This window comes from Pteropus medius, unplaced genomic scaffold (assembly GCF_902729225.1).
Source record: "Pteropus medius unplaced genomic scaffold, Ma_sr-lr_union100, whole genome shotgun sequence".
Lineage (NCBI taxonomy): Eukaryota > Metazoa > Chordata > Mammalia > Chiroptera > Pteropodidae > Pteropus > Pteropus medius.
Window position 1 is genome coordinate 8,665,880 of NW_024352784.1, and position 21,139 is coordinate 8,687,018.

The 21,139-nt window shown below is 37.4% G+C and overlaps 1 long non-coding RNA gene and 1 pseudogene across 2 annotated transcripts in view; one reads left to right on the forward strand and one right to left on the reverse strand.

Annotated features, from left to right (window-relative positions):
* Positions 1-21,139, reverse strand: part of LOC120590409 (uncharacterized) — a 672,254-nt gene that overhangs the window by 33,937 nt on the left and 617,178 nt on the right. The gene's annotated exons all lie outside the window — the stretch shown is intronic.
* On the forward strand, positions 15,062-15,180 carry LOC120590586 (uncharacterized; annotated as a pseudogene).

Consider the following 21,139-nt stretch of genomic DNA (forward strand, 5'->3'; position numbering starts at 1 on the left):
TGGTACATAGGAGAGAGCCCTGGGCTGGGTGCCCACAAAACTTGGTTTAAGTTCAAGCTCTGCCAGGTAACTAGCTGTGTAACATTGAGAAAGTCACCTCAGTTCGCTGAGTTTGGTTTCCTTATCTTTGAAAGGAAAAGCCTAAATGAGATTATTTTCTAGGCCTTTAAAACTCTGCTCTTCTGAGATTCTTCCTGTTTGTCAGGGTGCCATTTCATATTTTCTATGTGTTAATTGCTACTTCAAAGAGCATACAAGAACCAGTGCTTGCTATGTGCAAGGCCTCTGGTCAGACAGTAAATGACAGAGCTACATCTGGATGTGACACTTGTCCTTTACCACCTTCCAGGCTATTAGTTAGTAAAAATCACTTGAGAAACCAGCATGTGTTGAACTTAATACCGTTAGAGACCAGTTTGCCTTATAATCTTAATATCTCGCCACTTCTCTATGTAACTATCCATCAGCACACGAATTCCTATTTAATTCTGTCAAAAAGTCTTGAAAAGCCTTGGAATCAGCAATAATAAGAGTTAGGGAGAGCAGTTTAGCAGAGAAAAGACAATTTTGTCAGGCCAACTACACACAGTAACTTAATTTTGCTTTCTTATTCCACAGAGGTGTTGGAGCCACTGTAAATCACCATTTTAGTTTCAGTCCGAGAGATGGTCTGCTTTAAAAAATGTCACCAAAATAACAAAGCTTTGCATACACATACACAAATAAGTTCTGCTAACATAGAGGAAGGTATAAATACATCATAAACAATAAAGCTCTTACTCATCAGCTTTCAGGCCTTCTATTGCCACCGATCATGAAGAGAAAGCTACATGAATGTAGTTTTCTGATGGGCTTTAAGGACATAGAGAATCAGAGACTAACTGAATGTACTGAGCGAGGTTGAAGCTTAGAGGTTATCTTGTCCAGACATTCTCATTTTTTGCTACACGTGAGAATCACTGGGAGGGCTTTTAAAAAGCCCAATTTCCAGGCTTCACCAAAACCACTTAAATCAGAATCTCTGTGAGTGACACACGGACATTAGTGTATTTTAAAGCTTCCAGGTAGTTCTATGTGCAGCTAAGGTTGACAACCACTAATCTCACCCAGCTGGCACCTTCATTTAGGTGAGAGGCTGAGGCTCAGAGAGGGAAAGCGACTTGCCCAAAGTCATTTCAGACTGAGGTTTCTAATTTCTGTGATCTTTGCTCTCCACCATGTAGGGGCAACGTTATGCCCTGGGAATTCTGGTCTCAGACAACCTCAACCACACTGCCAATTCAAAAGCCAGTATGTCATTGTATTTGCAAAGGCATGATATAGATACCTGAGATGTTGAATCAGAGATGTTTTGAGAATCAACCTGAAACATTTCATGCCTACACACATTTACTGTGAAGAGAGACAGGCTATGAAACCTGGGTCTGAGGAATGATCCTGTTGTATAGCACAGAAGGACATGGTGGTCTGGAAGAGCAACAGGTAGATGGAGGGAGAGGAGAGAGGCGAGTTACATTTCCTGGGTGTCTGCTTCTCTAAGAGAGGCCAAATGCTTAACACTTTATATAGGTGAGTTTATTTAATCTTCAAACCCAGGCTATTTCGTGGATAGGATAGAGAAAGCAGTATTGGTTGTTAAAATATTCAATTAATTCTGCTGAGATTGGTAAATAGCTATTGTTCCAAGACAATTGATTGCCCCTCTCTCTGCTGTCCTTGTCTCCTGGCCAGCTGCTTCTTTTATAGAACTCCCTCTACCTCTCCTTGGTTCAGCACCCAAAGGATTAACACATGACACAGAGGAGGCCTTTAGGCCCTGCTCTAGTGCTAAGGTCCCAACCCCTTCTGAGTACTCAGCCCTCCATTCTTTACGAATTGTTAAATGCTTTGAATATCGCTTCTATCACTTCCATTTACATCCCCCCACCACGTTCCCACAGCAAATCAGATCCACAAATGTACAGATGAAAAAAGATGCTCAGAGAGGGTGTAAGACCTGTCTAAGGTCACATAGTGAGTAAATGGCAGTCGCCCCAGCCATTCCCTGCTTTTGAGTCATCAGTCAATGGCTGTGTTTGAAGAATGATGCCTGGTAGGTGCTCTGGAATCGGCTGTGTGTTTTACTTCTTCATCTCCTTTCTAAAGCCTTAGCAGGAAAAAAGGAAAACTATAATGGCTCTGCTTCATGTCTCTCACACACAAATATACTAGGATGGCTGTAGTAAAGATATCAGTGTTACCTATGGATTTTTTAAACAAACAATAAAAAAAAGATTTGAGAGGAAAAGAACGATCATTTTAGGCCCAGCCTGGAAGCTCATCTCAAACCTTGAGTCTGTAGTAAATCTTGTAACCGTATTGCCTATATCCACTAACCTCCTTGTCTCCTCTCCTTTCTCATGTCAGCATCCCTGCCCCTAGACTTCAAAATAATGATTAACACTTTCAGACACTGCCTGGGCCTATGTGGATATTACGCTGTAATGTGTGAGAAGCACTTAAACACAAAGAGTGCTAAATATGCAACATTTACTGTCTCTTTACCACTCCTTTTCCACAGCACAAATAAATTTGGAGATCCTTTTTTAATATTGCACTCGGGCTATTTATTCTGCATTGAACTCTATTTTCTTGTTCTCCTAAGACTTTTAAAGAATGTTAATAAATTCTATAAATTGTAGAGTTTCATCAGCAAGAAAGAGAAAATGATGAAGGGTTACTTTTCATTGGGTGCAAGATCATGCAATTCCTGTCTTACCCCATGCTGGGCACAGTACTTGGCACACAGAAGGCACTCGAATAAATGTTGTTTAATTCAATGTTGAATAATAAAATTAGGTGTTTACAAAGAAGATTAAAGGGAGAAGCATGAGGCATAGATGCAGTGGCAATTTCAGTCTGCATTAAGCCATAATTCTTTAGTAAGTTCTCCATATTCCAGAGGATTCACTTCTCTTTGTTATTTTAGAACAAATTAACTTTAAAGCAGGGTATGATAAAGTAAAATCTAGTACTTATGAAAGAAATATTTAAGTTTTTTTTTTTATTCATAGAACCTCTATCATTAATATTCCTTACTGATTTACTGATATGAAATAATCCATTGAGAGTCTTGCAAAGAACTTTGAAGTGGTGATATGGTTAAATATTAAAGCCAGATTTTTCCAGGCAGACAGACCGAGATCCCAATTCTTGCCTGGCCATTTACTAGGCATGTGCCCTTGGAAAGACCTCTTAACTTTTAGAGGCATTGGTTTCATCATCTTTCATAGGGATCAAAATTCCCCTGCCTTCCTTCCCAGGCTATTATAAGAATTAAAGGAAATAATGAGTATAGGTAGCATTTATGAACTGGGATCCAGGACATATTAAGTTTTAGGGAAACATTGGTTTTATTTCCCCCTGTGGTTCAAAGTTTTTGGATACACCATGAGATGCTGACAAAAATAATCTTATGATTTTGTAGTGTCTGTCTGTTAAACCACACACATAAAAATGTTTAAAATTGTTAAAATAAATTTTCCCATAAGAAAATTAAAGAGCCTACAACTAAATTGAAGTATTAATGACTGTTTAGTTAATTTTATAGTTACAATGACTCTCACCTCCTTTTCCTCAGCTAACTCATAATTATAAAATCAACCATAGTTATAGTTTTCCCGGAATACTGGGGCTTAATAACATTTTAATTTTTCCAAAAAATATTATAAAATTTGAGGAAAATAGATAATTTGAAAATAATCTAAGAGAAATGAAAGATGGATATCCACTTTTCTGGATTAAATGAATGGTGAGTGAATAACTGAATAGTAGTGAAGAAAAAAGATAACATTATTAATCCCATTGACTCACTATGAGGTATGAATGATTATTTTGGCTTCATGGATAAGGAAGGTGACCTTGTTCTACAAGGTCAAATCCATTACCTAAAACTACAAAGTCATAGTTGAAGAGCTGTTATGACCAGAGCTGATGGGGCCATAGCTAGACATCTGAACTGATGAACTCGGTTAATCAGATTCTCTCTTTAAAAATTAAGAGTTGGACGGCATTGGGCACTGATACAATACTGATGAGTAAAAATGGTGCCCAAGTTGGGACCTCATCAACTCAAAGTCTTGTGAAAGCTTTTATTCTCGGGAACAAGGGTAAGAGTCTTATCTGGGGAGAGGAAAAATGCAGGAGAGAAGAGGAAAGATTTTCTATATTTAGGTTCTATTAAGTTCCTCTCTAACCATTAAAAACAAATAAAAAACTTTTAAAACAAGATTTGAATGTATTTCCATTCTTTATAGCCAAAGTTTTCTAAGATGGGAATATTTACAACAGAAAAAAATATTGTGTTGAGATTAAATTTTTCCCTGTGGGAAAAAATGTGTGTGTGTGTATATATATGTTTGTGTATATACACACACAGAGGTTTAAAAATATATAAATTTATTTATTCCTGGTTCAAAAGTTGTAGAAAAATAACTTTTACATACACACACCCACATATGTAGATATAATCTACTTCTATGGTATAGTATAAGGAAACAGAAAAAAGCCTGGGCGGCAGTAGAGACTGAGCAGTTTGATTTCTCTTACTCCAGCACAGCGTTCGTGTTGTGGGAAACAGTATTTGCTAGAGCTATATTAGTGCAATTGATAAAGTCTCTTTATTTAAAGTGAAAACTTGAACAACTGAAAACAGGAAAGAGAATTAGCTATAACTGATATAAAACCTTAATGCCTGAATACGATCAGTCCACAGAGGCAGGAAGGAGTTATTCATAGGTAGGGACTGGATAATATAATCCAGGGGTCACCAAACTCCTAGCCGTGGACCAGTACTGGTCCGTGGCCTGTTAGGAACTGGGCTGCACAGTAGGAGATATGTGGCAGGAGAGTGAGTGAAGCTTCATCTGTATTTGCAGCCACTCCTCAGCCCTAGCATCACCGCCTCAGCTCCACCTCAGATCATCAGGCATTAGATTCTCATAGGAGCACTGGTCCCTGGTGCCAGAAAGGTTGGAGACCGCTGATAGAATCAACAAATAATAAAAGATCAGGATAATACAAGGTAATGAAGAAGGAAAAATAACTAATGCCTAGGTAATTCCCAGGTAAGGTTCTCAGTGTGAAGGCATTGAAGTAATACCAGCGACATATATTGTTTGTTATATATATTATGGTTTATGTAGCTTTAATAAACTTCATGTAGTTCATTTTCATGCATGCTTGTAGTAATATTATTAATATCTTGCTATATATCTAATACTAAGTTAGAAATGGCATATATCCACATTTCCCTGTTCAAATGATCTCAACCCCGCACAAGACTCTTTCTCACTTTATCCTGCCAAGAATGGAAGGTATGCACCTGCTGGTGTGTGTTCCCTAGGCTTGAGCAGTGGTCTCAGAATCTCTCCCTGTGGGAGTGTGGACAAGCTTAGGTATAGGGGCAGAATTATCCATGTTCATGTGAACTGAGCCCGCTAGCATCATGGATGAGAAAAGATAGAATGGGCTGGGGGCGGGTTCTACACTGCCATGTTCTGACATGAAACTTTGAAGGGCACAAGTATTTTAAAGTAGAACCTGACCACCTGGGTTTTTATGAAGTTAGTTTTGCCAAGCATGGAGGCTAGAACATATTTTATTTAACCATTAACTTGATTTTTACAACCTGCAATATTTAGCCATAGTACATGAAGTCATCCATGGGGGCCAGGCCTCTTCCTAGGCCTGAAAATTCAGGGTCAGTTGGTGCCCAATACAATGCCTGGCAAATAAACATAGTTCAGATTATTGGTAAGTGACTATTTTTAAGGCTGATGCCTCAGTAGGAGGGCTTCAAGTTATATAAAACAGTGACTTACAGTGTGTCGTATGGTGTTTTGAAATACCGAACGATTAGATTCTAGAATCAACCATCTAAACAGAACAAATCTGAATCCTTTAACAAGAAGGGCCTGGAATAATAACAGCTGGATAGAAGCTATTGAAGGGGCCAAGGCCTGCAATATTTATAACTACTCTACTAGTTGGTAGCAATTAGATGGGGGAACAGGGGGAGAGGGTAGCACTAAGAGGGGAACAGCTGTTTCTGCAGCTGTTGGCAAGAACACTGAGGCTGAATGGGAATTAAGGTTCATCTTCGTAAGCTACATTGTTTCATAAGGAGAGGGGTCAGCCATTTGGAAGATCCATGGAGAGGATGATCAACTAGACGTGCCCCTTGATTGCTGAGCCCCTACTGCATATCTTGCTCTGACTACTTAGTCACCGGAAGAACTTTGTAACAATGGAGAACTGGAATTCAATTTGTACGAGGAAGAACAGAGAGGTATGGTGGAAGACACTGGGCTCAAATTAGAAGACATATCTCCAATCTACTGAATGTCTACAAGTCAATCTCTCTGAGCTTCATTATCTAATTATAAACACTAAAACACTTAGCACCATACTCAATATAGAACCATAGCTGAGCATTCAATTAATAATGGCAGCTGTTAGTACTATTCCTGTTTATTTCTCTCCTGTGTAAAGAGGAGATTATACTATCCTTTCTGCCTACTTCAGGGGTTGACATAAAGCTGTGGTATACCTACATACCACAGCTTTATCTGAATACCTACATACTACACAAATGTGGCAGTTGTAAGGACAAAAGAAGTAATAGATGTGAAAGCAGTTTGAAAGTTGCAGACACTGCTCAAATGTGAGGGGCTGTTAATATTACATGTTCCAAAGGAATGATTTAAATGATCCCCAAAGGCCGACTGACCCCTGGTGTATAGAATTCCTTCTATCAACGTGTTTCTTTTGTGTCTGAAATTCCTATATTCTTGCTGTCCAATGGAACTTTCTCTGATAATGGAAATTGTTCTTTATCTGCACTGTCTGTTCTATCTAATACATGTGGCTAGAAGCCACTGTATTGGATACCACAGCTTTATGTCATCAATTTATTCTTAAAGAAGCAACATATATTTTTAACATATTTCTATCACGGTTTCTTGCTATGGGTAACACAACTCTGAGTTTAAACAATGTCAAGAATTCTGATGATAATCATCTGAATACCTACATACTACACAAACGTGGCAGGTGACATCATACATGGAATATTCACAGCCCTCTGAGATAGATGTTGTTATTCTATTTTATGGAAGAGGCATTGGAAACTTGGAAAGATTAAGATTAAGAGAAGATGTAATAATATAAAGAATAACAATGACAGACTTTGAGTGCTTACTGTGTCGTGCGGGAACTCTCTAATCTTTTTATGATCATTATCTTATTCTATTCTTACACTAAATATAAGTATTATTATTATGGTCATTTTGAGAAATCTATCTAAGAAACTTGCTTAAGATCACATAGCTAGGAAGTTGCAGACATACAATTTTTACCTCGGATGTCTAATTCTTAAAAGAAACTGCCCTACCTGAGTAGGTATACTTTCCCATTATACTTAACTTTTATTGATTTTACCATAATTTAAAATTATGAATTAGTTTTGTTTATTGTCTTTCACTTCTTTATAAACTCTACAAGGGCAGAAAGCATGTTTGTTTTATCCACCAATATTATTCACCTCCACAGTAGGTGCTCAATAAATATCTGTTATTGAATGAATAAATGTCTAGTGAATTCTAGCTATCATAATCATCACCATCATCCTCATCATTGCTTATATTATACCTTCCACACTATGTTGTATGGTTTATAAATGTCTCTCCTCTCTTAGACAATAAATCTTTGAGGTCGACAACTCTGCCTTTTTTTATCTTTGTGTACCTAATGTGGCATTTAGTAAGCCTTCACAAATATCAGCTACATTAAATAGAATGAACTCGAACTCTTTCTGAGCAGAAGGAAGAATCTGAGAAATTGAGACATGGAGTAAGAATGACCTTCAGGAAAGATGGGCATGATGGAAATAGAGAATGGGCTTGCACAGCCAATGCTGTTGGAAATGTGAGGGTGGGTTGGGGTGAGACCCCAGAGAAACCAAGAAGCAGGAAAGCAAGATGGAATAAGGTTTCTCAATTATAGTTGTGGAGGCATCACAAGCGTTAGGGGCAAAGGGACCAGGCAAACTCTAAAAATCCTCTCTAGGACATAGGAGGTAGGTTTAAAAAAAAAAACATGTTGTTTGGTCCTTTCCTGGGTGGAAAAATGTTAAATTTAAATGAATATTCTTCTCAGTAACTTCTCTTAAGTGCTACCAGAACATGGCTTTTCCTTTCCCAATTGTAATAAATAACATCATTTGTTTAATGTCATTTCATAATGGAAAACTTCCATGGCCTTCTCTGGACTAGCTTAGTATATCTGTTCTGTGTTCTCAAAGCACTATGTGCTTTCTCTTTGTAGCATTATCATAATTTTAATTGATTAATTGCACAACTATTGGTTTATGTCTATCTCTGAGGTAGACTGTTAGCTCATGGTTGCACTGTTCACCATCTTATCCCCAGCAGCTAGCATGGCCCCTAGAAATAATAGTAGGTGATTATTAGTTATTTATTACTTCTTGAATTAAAAATGACAGTAGAGGAAGTAATGGTTAAGTATATAGTTTTTATTCTCTGGGGAAGCATATCACCCAGCTTTCACGGAGGCCTTCTACATGTCAGGCCCTGTCTTGGACATATCATTGAAGATTTAACGGTGAGAATATATATAAATCACCCAGTCCTTGGCATATCACAGACATCATGTGCATGTCAGTGGCTTTGCTTCTCCCACTCTCTCTGAACTCTTTTATATAAGTTGTCAAATATAAAGTATAAATAAAGAATCATCATAAAATAAAGCAAAATGTAACACCTAAAATCAATAGAACGGATATTTGCATCTACATGTGTTAGGCACTCTAGGGAAGTTTCTGCGTCATGTCCAAGAAGCTGGCACTCTGTACCACGGTTGTCGGTGAGAATCACCTGGAGAGTTTAAGGATGCAGATTCTTGTGCCCCTACTCTAGGAATTCTGATTCTATGCACCTTTGATGCAGTTAAGAATGATGCTCATCAAAACTTTATGCAGACTGTTTTCCTCTTGTAACATTTCCTAAAAGAAAACATAACTATCTCGTGCACTGGCAGAAGTGGAAACAAGCTTGTTGACTCCCCCACATACCAGAAGTTAGGTAACAAAGTTGGGTTTTCACCTAGAGCAGAGATTGCAAACCATGCTGATTGATCAGTAGCATCACTTGAGAGGAATATTTAATTAGTTAATTAATTATTTTTTGAGAGGAACATTTTAAAGACAAGACTCCAGGTCTCCACACCAGCAGCTGGGTGGTTCGGATCAACTAGATCTGGGAATTGCTGAATGACTAGATATGAGGGTTTCAAGTTCATACCAGTAGTCTCCTTCCCCAGGGCCTCTCTTACAAGCCCCTATTCTGACACACCTACATGCAAGTTCGGCCTGTCTATAGCTCATGAGCGGAAACCGCAGCCCCACCAGCTCTTAAGCTTGACTATAACTTGGACTATGGCTAAGACAGCACAGCCCTTTATTTTCTCTCTCTAGCACTTCCTATTCCTCCTAGAACTGCCTCTACCCTGACACCCAATTCCTTTGTTTCCTAAGAACTATGACTCCCATTCCTAGAGTTTGAAACTGCTAGCTCATATACTGATTAGAAACTGTGATCTTATTTAACATCCGGAGATCTGCTTAAGATTTGCTCTTATCTACCCAGCCACAACTACAACCTGTTGCTTAGACTGTGGCTCAATCTATGGCTCCCCTTTCCTCTTCCTGCCTCTGTCCCCTCTTTTGATTAATTCTCTTTGTATATAGACATTTCCTCAACCACATTCTTCAGTGAGCACTGAGTATTCATCTACCCAGTTGTCTGTGAGGCCTCTTTCTGTGCTCACTCAGCATGCCTAGCATGGTTGCCAATACTGATTTTGCTAGATATAATAGTATTCATTCCATGTTCATGTAAATTATTTCGCATTAAAAAAAAATTACTTTGTTTTATCGTGTGTGTGTGTGTGTTTGGCAGGGAGGGGTCAAATTAATTATGAATCTTCTATCCCAACAATTATTCATAAAGCCAGCATCATTTGCATCTTAAATAGTTTCTAGGAATTCAAAAAAAGAGAGTATATCATAGTCACAATAATAAACTCAATAATAATTAGAATTAGTCTCAGGTTGTTAGTAATTCAGAAATATTAAAACATTTTTAATTAAGCTTATTATGATCTAATAAAATAAAAGCACAGCTAAAGGGAAATATTAGGTAGCAGCTGGTCCATTACCAACTCCACATTCTCTTTGGCTGTTTAGATACTGCCTAAGTGTTCATATAGACTCACAAATATGATTTTAAAAACCCACCACCACCTTAAGCCTATGAACTCAAAACTCGAAAACACAACAGAACAAAACAAAAACTTTTTTCAATATAGTTATTTTTCAGTTAGAGTTTTTCACCACTCCTGATCCAATAAGTAATCCAGTTAAGAGAGTTTTGCAAACCTTTTTAATGTAAACTTTATTTTTCAATATCAATATGCTCTGCTTTACAGATACCTGTCAGTTCTGTGTTTTATTCTGCCCTATCCTACATCCCATCCTATTTTACCTTATCTTATATTATTCTGTCCTGTCTTATTTCATTTTTTCCTGTAGTATCCTATTCTAGCACCACCTATTTGATTCTCTAAAGTTTAATACAGCAGCCACTGGTTGGCCACCTATGATGAAGAGATGAATAGGCTGGAGATTTTGCCCTCAAACTTTTGGCTTCAGGGTAGGGAGGAACTATAACAAGTGTATACATTTCTATAAAATAGGGCAGATGTGATGTTAAGGGCCACCGTGTCATGGGAAAGATACATGTGGCAATAGAACGAGATTGGTGGGGGGTCAGGCAAAGGGCATGCTCTCAAATATGTCCTTGGAATGCCCTGACACCTGATGTCACAGCACTTTACTCGGGTAGAAAAAGGCCACTGATAGAAAGATTACCATACCATTAAGGGGATACAAATAAAAGGCAAAAACTCCAAAACAAAAACCACAGGCCTATTTGCTTTATAACTGTTTTTACAAATGGCAACAATTTTCCCCAAACAGAAAACGAACACAAGGAAACAAAAGCATAGAGCACCATCAGATGAAAAAAAGCTCCATCTTTAGCTCATCCTAGCTGCCTGGGGCACTTGCCTCTGCCTCTCCATACCTTCAATTTCCCTGCCTTTCTACAAGATCCCCTTTCTCCTCTTCACATTATTGCTCATCTAGCTGAATAATTCACGTACTTTTTACATCTCTTCTGTTCTTAGGAGGAGGCATCTCTAAAATCTACAAAACACATGAGTTCTATGTGCTCCTCTTTGGTAACAGAAAAAAAAAATAATTACAACGATGATAACCCTAATAATAGCTGCCATTTTGGGAGCACTTCCCAGATGTAAGGCATTACACTTAACCCTTCCCATGTGATACTTCTAGTCCTTCTAATGACAAGGTGAGATTGGGACTGTCATTACTCCTAGATGAAAATGAGGTTAAGAGAGAGTAAGTGACTGGCACAGAGCAAGATTGAATATTTGTAGAATAAATGAATGTACGACAAAAAAAAAATGAATGAATGGAAAGACTGTCCAAGTCACTCTACAGTACATGGTGGAGCATAGTCTTGAACCATGAGATGTGGAAACACTTGCTCTTAAACTTTCTTGCTCTATAAAGGGGATTTGGGCTTCGGAGGGTAGAGGGGTAAGGACAGAAGTGGAGGTAGCTGTGGAAAGAAATGATGACCGATGACATTCCTGCTGCAAACAAAAACAGGGAGGCTGGAGAGCTGGCCTGGATTTGAGAGGGGGCCCAGGAGCTGCCAGATGGAAAGGACTAAGGGCTTAGCTAAAAGATTTCTTCAATGACTCCATGTTGGCTTGAAGTGCCCCTTTTCATTCTTCTCTTTTCTATATTACACACCCCCAATTTCCTCCTTTCACCTCTCTGGCACAGCTTACAGTTTCTTCTGTTTTTGTCACACACCCTTCCTCAGCTGGACTCTACTTCTTTTTGGATTTTTCTAAAAATGGATATGTATTGCAATTCTAATTGCTGCTGATACTTCTTAGCCAGAGTGACTTGAAGAAAGTTTCAGAAATTTTAATTAATTATTTATTTTTAACTTTCAGGAAGAAAAAAATCTGCAGACCTACTTTGGGACATTATCCAAACTGGCAAAAACTCAACCCCATATTCACACCCTGCTAAAGTTTACCAGTGAGCAAGATGATCACCTTGTGAAAGGTATACAGGCCTTCACTGGCCAGAGAGCTGTAGAAAGGGAACAAGGAAGCCTCCAAAAACAATTAGGAGTTACCATCAAAGAGATGTACACAGTCTTTCTAAGTGGAAAAGTTAATAAGAGAATCTGATTTTTTAATTCACCCCCTTGACATCAAGCATAACTCCCACACAAGTCATCTTTATTACTCACAATAGTCGTCAGAGCACCTTGCATTATATCTATATATTTTTTCCTCCCATCACAAACTCATTTGCATGTGTCAGCACTAATTTTCAAATGTGCCTTGAAGCAGTGAAAAATGTAACTTCAGAGTGTAGCAGCTTTCAAATAGCATTCACCCACAGCTGGCTCTCCACTTTTACTTGTTATTAAAAAGAGGGGAAAGGCAAAATTGGTATTTTTTTTATTGCTCTAATTAAGCCTTTAAAAGTTGCAACTGCACAGAAAAGAGAGAGACAGAATGCTACAACAAGAAAACAAAGCTCCTATTTTAGAAATAAAAGTGCCAACAATAAAATTCACAATGACAAAGTCCATTGAAATTACATCCTTCTCAAACCTTTGGTCCCTGACCTGTGTTCTTGAAAGAAGTGGGCATGCCTGCAGAAGAGGAATGTTTATTTTTGGGGACAAAAATAGGGCCCTGAGTGTAGACTGGGAAGAAGGAAAGAAAGAAAACACCCTTTACAGAAAGCCGAACCCATTCCAGAACTCTATTAGGAATTCTGTCTACATTGCCTCATTTAATCCTCACACCTTCTTCCTGGAGCCCATTTGAGGTGGACACCAAAGGAATACGTATAATATAAACTAAATTCAACTGACCATGCACCAGGCCTTGTTTTAAGGGTTTTATGTTACTATGTTACTCATTTAATTCTCACAACCTTATGAGTTATGCATTACTGTTATGCTTTTTAACTCATTTTCCTTTTGCCCTGAGAACACTCACCAGTGGTGCTTGTGGCTGCAGCATTTACCTTGAGATAACTTGTGGATTACAGTTTGAAACTTACCCCCAAAGTTTCCATGAAATATTTCTCTTTTATTATTATTTTCGCATCACTCTAGTATATCAAGAGTCTTTGGAAACAAATGACATCATTCTATTTATAGCATTCTAGTTTTAGTAGTAGTATTTCCATTTACCAAATATAGTAATTCTTGATCGCCGAAAATGTCAAATACTAGAAAACGTAGCATTTCTACGCATGATGTTAACATCATTCTTGAAATGTTGTAAGTCAAAGATTCATTTGATGAATCTGATTTATGCATTCATTTGTTACATTAAGATTAAAGTTCTGTTTAGAAATAACTCCAGGAATGGTTTTTATATTTTATTTTCACATTGAAAACCAGTCAGATTTGCTTCAGCCTCATGTGTTTATGTAAAATTAAATTAACGCTGGTAATGAGTTGCCCTCTTTTTTTTTTCTAAATAGGAAATGTGTTAAATCAATGAGGTTGCTGATAAAGAGGTTAAGAAAGAGCTCAACTTCACATCCTTGGTGGAGCAAAGTTTTGGACCTAAGCAGCTTGACTATAGGGTCCACTGCCCTAACCGTTGTACTAAGCTGTTAATAGGTTGGATCTCCTACTAAGAGAAGTCCTCTTCAAGGCAGACAGTACTGAGAAAAGCACTAGCTATCCACTGTGGCTGAAATCAGAGTGGGTAGTTCTTTGAGGATTACAGTAAAAAAATGTGGTCTTTATTCTAAGGAGAAGCCACTGAAAGAGATTTAAGCAGGAGTCACAAGGTCAAGTTTTATTTTCTGAAAGACTATTGACTTTGGAGGATGGCAGATTAGAGTGAGACAGGCAAAAAGTAGAGAGAATAGTAAGGAGCCTGTTATACAATCCAGGTTGGAGATGAGTAAAATATTAAGACTTGGTGATGACTGATTAAATATATGTATTTTTGAGGAGGTAGGGATAGCAAAAAGGAGGCTGGAGGGAATGTTGAGGATGTAATCAGAATATGAGGAGACCAAAAACAAGCGAAAGCTTTAATCTTTAGAACTGAGATTTTCTAATTTTCAGATATAGTTTCATAATTCCTCTCTCCTATCCATTTTCCTTGGAAAGATAGAGTCACAGAAAATTTCTATACATTCAAGATGATGTTCTGTGTACTTTAAGAATTTGTTTCCATCAAAAGTAAGATAATAGTTCTGGTCAAGGTAGCAAAGTAGGTAAACACTGTGCTTTCCTCCTTTCATGACCACATCAAAACTACAACTAAACTATGGAACAACTATCATTGAGAATTGCTTAAAGTCTAGCTAAACAAAAGTCCTATAACTAAGAATATACAGAAGAAGCCATATTCAGACTGGTAGGAGGGACTGAAATGCGGGACTGGCTATTCCCACACTCGTGTGTGGTGGTTAAAACTTGAGAGGAATATCCTGGTTGTGGGGTCCTCCCTGAGGGAAAAGAAATCCCACCTCCACACCAGAATCCCCAGCCTAGGGCTCCAGTGCCAGGGAGAGAAGTTGTCACAATGTCTGGCTGTGAAAACGAGCGGAGACAGTGACTGAGTGAGTCAGTGGACTGCCAGAGTCCAAGGCATTCCTCTTCAAGTGCCTACACACAAACTTAGCACCTGACAGACTCACTTTCTCTGAGTTCTAGCACTGTGGCAGCAGCTTGAAAGATGCCAGGGACATATGAAGAGAAACTGAACTGTCCAGCTTTGAAAAAGAATACAGTTGGAGGAGTTACACTATTCAAATTCAAGACTTATGATAAAGCAACAGAAGTCAGCATAATGTGTCTATAGCCATGCCACCCTGAACGAGCCCGATCCCATCTGATCTTGGAAGCTAAGCAGGGTCAGGCCTATTTAGTACTTAGATGGGAGACCACCTAGGAAAACCAGATGCTATAGGCATAAAAAAATAAAATAAATAAGAAATAAAAAAGAAAAAGTAACAAAAAAGGGATTGTAAGCTGACAAGGTCCTTGCAATCTGTGAGTTCAAACAAGGGTTGCCTCGTCTAAAAAAGTAATAAAAAATAATAATAATAGAAAAAGAAATCAGCATAGTGTATACAATATGGTATTGGTATCAAGATATACAAACAGATTCATGGAATGGAATCGAGTCCAGAAATCGACTCACACACATATGTTCAATTGATTTTTGACAAAGGTGCAAAGGTGACAATGTGGAGAAAGGATAGCCTTTTCAACAAAGGATGCTGGAACTATTGTATAGCCATATGCAAAGAAATAAAACAAAACAAAAAACCAAACAAACAAAAAAAAAACTTTGTTGTTCCATTTTTCACGTTACATAGAAATCAACTCAAAATGAATTATAGATATACATGTAAAAGGTAAAACATAAAAATTCTAAAATTTTATTAGGAATAAATATGTGTAGTTTATCACATTCAGATTATACTTCAAAAAAGAGAAAACGATATTTATGATTTCAGTTTAAAACTCCTTAACTCATCAAAAGCACAATTCACTAAAAAACAATAAGTTGGACTTCATTAGTATTAAAAACTTCTGCTCTTTGATAGATACTCTGAAGAGAGTAAAAAGAGAAGACAAAACTGGGATAAAATATTTACGATCAAATATTTGGTAAAAGACTATATCTAGGATATATTTTTTAAAAAAATCTCAAAACTCAACAATAAGTAAACAAACAAGCCACATTTAAAAAAGGGAAAAAGATTTGAAGATACTTTTCATCAAATAGGATATTTGGTTGGCAATTTAATTCAGGACTAAATGATCAACATTATTATTCATTAGGAAAATGAAAATTAGAATCACAAGGAGATATTGTTATAACATACTGGAATGTCTAAAATTTAAAAGACTGACTCTACCAAATGTTGGTGGTGATGTGAATTGACTGGAACTAGTGATAATATAAAATGGAACAAAGGCTTTAAAACAGTTTGGCAGTCCCCTCCTCCCCAACTACCACCAAATTAAATATACACCTACCATATGAGCCAGCCATTCTACTCCAGGGTACTTATCCAAGAGAAAGAAGAGACCAGATCTACATAAAGAATTGTACATGAATATTCATAACAGATTTGTTTGTAATAGTCTCAAAAGAACCCAAAATATCCATCAGAAAGTGAATAAACAAGTTGTGGTATATCCATCAAAATAAAATTAACCATTGCTACATGAACCGAAGTATATAAATTTTGACATAACTATGCTTAGTGAAATAAAACAGATAAAAAGAGTACAAACTGCATGACTTCTTTTACTAATCTATAGTAAACTCCTTAACTCATCATTTCCTGGGATGGAGAAAGGGGATAGAGAGGTAGGAGGGAGATATTAGAAAGGAGCACTAGGAAACTTTTCAGAGTGACAGATATGTACATTATCTTGATTGAATTGATGGTTTCATGAGCGTTTACGTAAGTTAAAACTTATCAAACTGTACACTTTAAATATGGGTAGTTACTATATTTTGATTATTTTTCAGTAAAATTTTTTAAAGCTTATCTGTGCACAATTAAATTTTTATTTCATATTCTGAGAGTTGATTTCTAAGAATGTACTTTCAATCTCCATATATAACCCAGAGCATTTCCAGAAGTGATTGAGGCCACCTTCTGAGATGCTCAGTGATTAGCCATTAGAGAGACAGGTTCTGTTGTGTGAGAAAATGGAAAGTAGATTTCTTCTAAGACCCATTTCTGGCCCAAGTGCCTAGGAAAACGTGTAGCCATGGCTGATAGATGGAGAGCTAATTAGTACAGTTGCAATGTTTTGCCAGCTGTATTTCTTGTCTGTTAAGGTATCCCCCAGTTAAAGTTATAATTCGGCTATCTTTCATCACTTCCGTCTTTGGGACTTCTGAGAATCACATTCTTCTGTTTTATTTACACAGTGGAGGAGCTTCTTGCCCTAGTTCTAGCTATCGTTCAAAAGAAGAACATGAAACATTTATGTCTGAACCTCTTCTTGGGATATAGCACTTGACATATAACTCTATTATGACTTTTTAAAGCAATTTGTTGTTTAAAATTTATATTGAGTTCGTAATTATGATAATTATTTCTCTAGTTCCTATTGCATTGTCTTAAATCCTTTATACATAATATCTCATTTAATCCTCAAAATGATCTTACTTCACATTACAGATTTAAAAAAAACCCTGAGCATTAAAAGGTTATTTGCCCAAGGTAATAGTGTTATTTTTGGAATAGAGATTTAAATCCAGATCCAGCTAACTAAAAAGCCAGTGATTCACACTACTTTACTATGCTGTCTCATTTATTAATTTTAACTTTTTCTTTAAAAACATTGAGACATCTTGTTGTAAACACAACATAAACTAGTAAATCTTTCAGTTGAAATTCTACCCCAAAGGAAGTATCTATGTGTTTCTTCCTACAGACTGTGAGAGCTATGAATGCCTCTTTTTTTTTAAATCTTTTTTTTTAAATAATACATGATTTATTTTTTGCCTTTTCATCAGATTACCAATCTATTGTATCCATATTTTGAGTTTTTATAAAACTTTTTCTGAAACCAGGTTATGTTATAGATTTTTCACTCATGTTTTCTTCTGTACTTACATTATTTCGTTGTTTTATATTTAGATATGCAACCCACTTAGAATTTTTTCTTATGTGTGGTGTGAGAATTGAATTTATTTTTTTCTTTATTCAAATGGCTCTCCAGCTATCTCAATACCATTTATACCAAGTCCATCCGGTGACTAACCCTAACGGATGATAAAACATTATAAAGACTCTATAATTGAAACATGTTATTGGCATATGAATAGATGGATACGAAAACCAGAGAGAACAAAAAGTGTGGAAATAGACAAAACTACATGTAAAATTCTAATATATGATATAGTATCTCAAATATTTTAAATCTTTTATCACTTATTTCTGGTACATATACATATGTAAGAAATTTTGGTGAAATGCATATTTTAAGACAATCCAGGATTAGAGAAGTTTGTTACTGTTAAAATTTTTTTTCCCCATTTATAAACTTTTGAAGAAAACTAAAATTTAGAGGCTAGAAAGGTCACCACTTTTTCCTTAGACAGGTATTAGGCCATTCTTATTTTGTTTGTCAGAAAATCTTGGAGGTACTAACTTGCCTACTGCTTCAGTAACTCTGGAATTTTAAGACAGGTCTGCAGGAGTAAAAAAAAAAAAAAAAGAAAAAAAACAATCTAATTGTCAGGCACAAGAGTGACCAGAATTAACTCTCTCGAACTAAAAAGTAGAGGCAGTTTTGATCCCAGGGCTGTATCCAGGAAAGACAAGAAATGTACCCTGAGCTAGGTTGTGTCTTTCAGTTTAGCAGTAATGGCTAAGAGTATGACATCAGATAAAAATAGCCATAATAACTACACTTACTAAAATCTTACTATGTTCCAGGCAGTGGTGCTAAGAGCTTTATATGTATTGCCTCATCTATTCCTCTCAGCATTTCGGCAGTGAACCTGTAGGTACTATTATATCTGCATTTTACAGATGATAAAATTGAGATACAAAGAGTTTAAGTAACTTGCTTAAGGTTTAAAAGATAGAAGAGACAAAGCTAATATTTCAGGCTGCATCCTTAACTATCATGAGGCACCTGAGGAACTCCCTGGTCATCCCTGGGCGATTTGATGGATGTCTCTGGCAGAACTGTGAAGCTGAATGACCAAGCAGTCAGGGAACAATTCAGGATTGTCATCCTGATGTTGAGCAGATGTTTGTGTGTTGGGGGAGGTGGGTTGTACTGGTACCATCAGCACCAGCACATATTAACCCCTTTGGACCCACGAGGCTGGGAGGAGACTAGAAGTGGTGATTCCTCCTTCTAATGATTCACATGCCATATATTGAGGGCAAGTTAGAATCAGACCAGACTTTGGGCCAACAAAGTGTGTGTGTGTGTGTGTGTGTGTGTGTGTGTGTGCTGTGTGCCTTTTTGTAATTTGGGGTGGGGGGTGGTCAGAGATAGAATTTTAGAAGAAAAAATAAGAGAAGACTATGGCAAACCACCCCTTCGTCTGGCCTCCCATAGGATACCAAGTTTTCATTTATTCTTCATTTGCAATTCACATATATTTGTTGAGTACATACTATTTACCAGGCACTGTGATATTAGTATTTATTACATAGTAATGATCTGCTTTCTTCTCTGGTTCCCCAGCTGGCTGGGAGTTCTTAGCAAGCAGATATTGTCATTTTTATCTTTTTTATATGCAGTAGAGCCAAAGTACCAGACACGTATTAGGTAAATGAAGAATGACCTGCATTTAAATCCTGAATCTGTCACTTAATAGCTGTGAAATCTTGGCTAAGTACTTAACTTCTTTGGACCTTGGTTTCCCTGACTGTAAAATTTTCCATCTTATAAGCACATGAAGATCAAGAAAAATAATGGCTACAAAAGCACTTTATGTAATGCAAAGTGCTATATAAATGTTACTCCTTGGTCTCTTTAGATATCTCTTCCTTCCTCCCTCCCTCTCTCCCTAGCTTTTCTTATCTGCTCTACTCTTCTTCCTCACTGCTTTTCATACCCCGTTTTTGTTATTGTTATTCAGTTAAATAGTCTCGGGTTAAATTGTTCCTTTCTGAAGTAGACCAGAAGCCAAACAAGAGGAGGAGATAAACACACATTTCAAGGACAAAATTTGCTCCGAAAGCATAAGCAAGTGGATTCTTCCTTGTAATTATTTCATTCAGTATCCCACTGCTTCCCTGTGAGAGGGCTGGTGAACATTCTGTACTTTGTTATTGTGCTCTGAGGACCAGGTTAAAACAATGCGTCAGATTCTGAGGGTTCATCCACAGAAGCTCTTAGAGCCTCTTCACCTCCCACCTGCAGCACTGTCCTTCAGTGGCTAATCAATTCTATCACTGGGGCACATGTGACCAGGACAAATCTTCCCTACAGGGTCACACAAGGTCCTTTCAGCAGAGCTCATGTGGAGAGCCACAACAAAGAATAGTGACCTCACTGTTTCTAAGGAAGATGGCTTTGCAGAACCATCCATGATGAACTGGGCTCTCTGAATTTGGCCATCTGATGTGATATCTCTTTTTTAGAACCCTTGGGCATCCTGCATAGCAACCCCAGCACTAGGGCTGAGGTGGCAGGGGGCTGCTTATCTAAGATAACTTCAGTTTGAAAGACAACACCAAGCACTTTACAGTTTGTGAAAGTCAATCATGAGTTTCTTCTAAATACACACACTGGAATAATTTCTCTAAACTATGTGCAAGCCATACCCCTTCGATGGCTTCCCAGTGTCTATGGAAACCAATCTACTCCAAATCCTTTGTGATTTAGATCCTGATCTACTTTCAGTAACCAAGTATCCTGTGCCAGAAATTCTCCACTATTCCTTTTGTACTTATATACCTATCATGTGCCATGTTCCAGGTCTCTGCATCTTGGAGAATTCCAACAGACTCTTCAGGATCCAACTCAAACATGAAATCTACTCTGGGACATCTCAGAAGCATGCACTGTTGGATGTTTTTGCAATACTTTCTGTGCCTCTTTTATAAAACTTTTGTGGGCCTCTCTTCCATCAGGCCAACTTTGTTGAAGACAGAGAATCTTATTCCTCGTTGTCCCCCAGTGATAAGAAATACTGGTCTCTGGGGTGCACTTTAAAACTTCTCTCATCTTTCCCTCCACCCCAAGCACCCTTTTGTCTACCCTATGGAGGGAGAATCTTCAACTAGGTTTGCCAAATTCCATTGGCACCTAGAACATTGGACTTGGTCACAGTTGTCTAATCTCCATTTCTAGAGTTATTGGCATATTTTGGATGCTCGCCATCCTGCAATGAATTACTAAATGATCTCCTAACTGGACATTCTCAGTCT